A 5,049-nucleotide genomic window follows, 5' to 3' on the forward strand; every position below is an offset into this window, starting at 1 on the left:
TTTATGAGATAACCACAAAAAAACAATTTTTTTTGCCTTTAATTTGTATTTTTGAGCATTTTTTGTGGTTATTTCATAAATTTTAGCCAATCTGACAATTCTGACTTCGGATTCGGATTCAGCGGAAAAAAGTACATGGGAATACACTAGTGTTGTGTCTCGGCCAAGACACTTTTTTTTTGTGTGCCTGTGTTATTAATGTTAACCCTTAAATGCCACACCTCTCAAGAATCTCGTAAATGACACATGGGGTCTAAAAGACCCCAGCATGAAAAATGTCTCCTTACTTATTGATTTTTTGATATTTAGTTATGAAAATTATTTTCAATGTTGTTCAAGGCTTAGAAAAGAGAATAAAATGCTTATATTGTTAAAATTTCAATTTCAACATAGTATAAAAAATTAAGATCGCCAACAGTTAAAATATTGGCTCCAAAATCAAAAAAATAAAAAATAATAAATATGAGCTCCATTTTTGACGGGAACATTTGAAAATATATCATTCTAAAGGGTCTGGGGTCCGCTGGACCCCGGGTTGCATTTAAGGGTTAATGATGAAATATTAATATTCTGAAATAAATGTTGTTAGACACAAGATCCGCTGATAATTGTTTTTATCGTTATAAATAACGATGCATAATAACATTTATTTCAGATTATTTATATATATATATATATATATATATATATATATATATCGTATATATCGTATATATATAATTTATATTAATTTTTGTATGAAATATTTCGTTCCGTGCAAAATAAAATAATTGAAATAATAAAATAACAATGTATAATAACTATGATCGACTATGATCCAGCTTTCTTGGTAAGAGAAAAATAAGGCATCCCTTGTTTGTCACGTTTACTTTATAAAATGTATTTTCATACCTTGTCACTTTGGCTTCTGTTTTAACCGATCAATGTTGAAGTCTATTAAAATTGAACGTTTTGCATAATTTAAGTTAATGTCTCGTATGTCTGATGAAAATTTGTCGAAAGCGCAGAGATTAAACAAATCATCAGTAATCAGTAATATAAATAGAGGTGTTAGAGGTCAGGAGAGCGTGGGGGCCATTTATTCAGAGTGCTATGGATGCCTATCCATCTGTTAGGAAATCTTTGATTTAGTATATTACGAGCGAGAAGGGATGTATGAGCAGGATGGCCATCTTGTTGAAAGATAATATTTGGTAATACAGCCAATGGAACATCTTCTAATAAATTAGGTAATGTTTCCTCCAGGAAAGCGGAATAAATTTCTGCTGTGACGTTAATATTTTCCGGAAAGAAATACGGCCCGATAACTTGATTATCTAAAATTCCCATCCAGACATTAATATGGAATTGGACCTGGATGTGTGTTTCCTTTCGGCAATGAGGATTTTCCTCCGCATAATGATGTTCATTATGTCTGTTTATGTCTGATAATGGAGCGTATTAATTGTTATTAATTTTTTATTAACCATTTATTCTCTAGCGGTCGACAGCAAAGAGCGATTTTCTCCAAATTTTTAGGCAATCACGTTCTTGCGATAACAAAACGATTCAGCAAGTATTTGCGACAAGACGAGAGAATCGTTCTTTGCTATCGGTCGCTGCAGAATAAATTATTAATAAAAATATAATAACAATTAAAGGAAACCGCGTCTTGTCGTAGATACTTGCTGAATCGTTTTGTTATCACAAGAACGTAATTTCCTAAAAATTTGGAGAGAATCCTTCTTTGTTATCGACCGCGAGAGAATAAATGGTTAATAAAAAATTAATAACAATTAAAGGAAACTGCGTCCCCTCGCAAATACTTGCTGAATCGTTTTGTTATCGCAAGATTGTTTTGTAGGGGCAAAATACCTTGTTTTTGGCTGTAGAAAAAAATCCTGACGTGTAGGGGCAAAACTGAGGTCATATTCGGTTTCAGCAGGCGAAAATACATGGGAATACCATGGTCTAGTCCATGGCGTAGACAACTTTTCTCTTTTTGTGGGCCTGTGAAGTTGGTGAAATCAACAACTTTGACCCTCCATATCTTGAAAATAAAAAGCCAGCTAAATCTGAAACTTTCTGAGAATTCATGACTCATTATAGACTATCATTTAGTACTTGTAAGTAGAAGTCTAAATTCAAGGGTGAAAAAAGAGGCTATTTTTGCGGTCACTCTTTGTATAATACACATCTATGCTCACGTTTTCCGTTAAAACATATATTTTCTGTTTTATATATAACATGTAATAGTACTTTATTTGCCAGTGTTGTATATTTGGATTTCCTCAAACTGTCCGCGATTTGTTGATCCACTATAGCTTTTGCTTCTGCAAATTGTTTCTTTGGTATCTGCCATTTCTTCAGTTTCTGTGTCTTCTCCGTTTCACTCAGCTCCGTGATGCCTGTGCGCCACGCAAAAATGCCGCTTACACTTGATACAAGGCATCTCGATCAACGACGCATCCTTGCAAGATTCCTTAGAGCACAGGAAGCTTGCCGATTGTCCTACATAACGAATTTTGCGGTCTCCGTTTTTAAACACTCGTGCGATACCATATTGAAATGCTCTTTGCAGAAGGTGGCCTGACAATGCTCGCACACAAACGGCAAGAAGTCCAACAATTTGCAGTCCGCCACCGAACATTGTTCGCCAGTCGCAGGAAATTCGATTACAGCAACAAAAGGATATCGATATTATAATTAGATTTAATACTTTGGATACTGTATTTAATTTTCCGGCGTTCAGGAAGACTGGAAGAGATATTTAGTTGTGCAGTGGTGTCGGAGAATGCAGATGATTGTCGAATAATATTAAATTTTGAAGATTCAACAGAAAATACAATGTTTATTCTACAGATAAATTCATCAAATCTATAATACTATATAAATTATTTGTTAATTACACAACAGTAATATGTCGTAGATAATTTTATCAGTAACTTCCAGTCTATTAATAAAATACTAAATATTAAAAAGCGACGCCATTATTTCACGTGCCGGGCCTGGGCGAGGTGAACCGATCGGCGTTCTCGCGCCAGTCTCGGGGATCTGAGCTCGGTCCCGTGCCTTGGCCTCCCGCGGATCTTCCTTGCTGCGAGGCTTCCGTGGCGGCGCGAGCCGTCGTGGTCGTCCTCTTCGGCCGCCATTCAACGCTCAGCTCAGAACTCGTTGAACTCGAAAAATATTAAGACGTATTAGAAATAATTAAAACTGAATACAATGTTATTTACAAAACGGTAATAATAAATAAACATAATATTATTTGAAAAATTATGCAGATAATTATATGTCTTGCGTCACATTTGATATTTTTGATTGATCAGATCAATTGGTCACTTTCATTTCTCCCAAATCGGTTTGTAAAATATAAGTACGGCCTCTTTAAGATTATTTTTACGCTTTTCTATCAGCTTTATAATGCTTGACAAAGTGTTTGGATTTTGATTGAAATAAGTTTCTGCGAATCTATTCACCTTGGACAATTGTTCGTTAGAAAAAACATTCTGAATAATCCATAAAATAATTCTTCGCCAGTGATAAAATAATAAAACACGAAAATTCGTCGGCCTAACTGGCAATAATTTTAATATTAATACAACAACGTTTCGACCTCTACTTTGGGTCCTTATCAAGTTATAAGTTATTTAGCAATGATTTAATTGCGCGTCAGGTTTTGAATCTTATTATCATCGTTAAACTATGTGGTCAGGAAGTATAACATAGCGAACATTAGATTCAAAACCTGACGCGCAATTAAATCATTGCTAAATAACTTATAACTTGATAAGGACCCAAAGTAGAGGTCGAAACGTTGTTGTATTAATATTAAAATTATTGCCAGTTAGGCTAACGAATTTTCGTGTTTTATTCTGAATGATATATTTATTTATCGTTCAACCTGCAGGTGGGCGTGGGACTTTCCTTGGAAATGGTTCACGGAAGCCATGAATAGATGTTATCCACTCATGCTCATCCACTTGTGAACACGCAGAAGAGTGTGCCATATACTTGCGCAAGGAGACAGTTCCTCGTTTCTTTATATTATCTGCAAGAATATATATGATGATTACTACAGTCTGCATCTTTGTAAAGCAAATCATATCTGACTTATAATTATAAATATATTAGAATATTTATTGCAAAATAAAATTTTCTCTTATTCCAGTCCTTTGGCAAAATTCTACAACGTATAGAAATATATAACAAATCGTTTAGCTCATATTATATCTTAACTAGATAGACTTATCAAACGTCGCGAAATATGTAAGAGAAATAATTTAAGACTTGAAAGTTATTGGAATTACTCTATTTTTTAATTTAAATATTTTAATTTAAATAGATTTATTTATTTATTTAATTATTTATTTATTTATTTATTTATTTATTTATTTATTTATTTAAATTAAAATATCGTAAAAAGTATACGTTATTTAAGATGTCTTGTTCCTACCTGTTATCAGATGTTACGCTGTAAGATGTCTTTTGCTGTGTATACACACCCTGTATATGCTCTTTTGACAGCTGTCTTAACCTCTCACTACAGCTCACTGCTGGTCACGGCCCGTCACGGCAGCTCCCTAGACGCAGTGGCTCGCAGTCTCTAAATATTCGTGCGTTCCAAAACCCATCCAAAAAAAAGTGTTGCAACCTTTCCGTGAACGACTGTACATATATACAATATATATATATATATATATTATATACAGATAATAGATTCTATTATCTGCATATATATTCTATACATAGAATGTCACATTTTAATCAATCACTCCCAAAAACTTTTTCATTTGTGATTCTAGAAAAAATGCCTCAGACGAAAGTTGTTTGGTTTGAAGAAGGACATATGATTTCAATGTAAGTCGTGTCATACATGTCATCATTTTCAAGAAAGAGTGACCCCAAAATCGGACATTTTTAGCCTATTTTGGTAGCCCTTGAAATTCGAATCGAATTGTATGCCAAACGATGCTACATGATGGAACATTAATCTAAAAAAAAATTAAAGTTGAGCATAGGCCTAGTTTTGGAGATATGGGGAGTCAAAGTGGCCAAATTCCCAATATT

General features: G+C 33.8%; 1 long non-coding RNA gene across 1 annotated transcript; it reads right to left on the reverse strand.

Moving 5' to 3' along the window:
• Positions 1-2,810: 2,810 nt before the first annotated feature.
• Positions 2,811-4,645, reverse strand: LOC139784987 (uncharacterized). The gene is made up of 2 exons (XR_011721747.1): positions 4,436-4,645; positions 2,811-4,030 (listed from the first exon to the last, which is right to left on the reverse strand). It is a non-coding gene; the product is annotated as an uncharacterized lncRNA (long non-coding RNA).
• Between the last annotated feature and the right edge of the window lie 404 nt (positions 4,646-5,049).

The sequence above is a fragment of the Temnothorax nylanderi genome, unplaced genomic scaffold, assembly GCF_030848795.1.
Source record: "Temnothorax nylanderi isolate EJ_2023f unplaced genomic scaffold, tnyl_v1.0 TNYL_tig0719_pilon, whole genome shotgun sequence".
Lineage (NCBI taxonomy): Eukaryota > Metazoa > Arthropoda > Insecta > Hymenoptera > Formicidae > Temnothorax > Temnothorax nylanderi.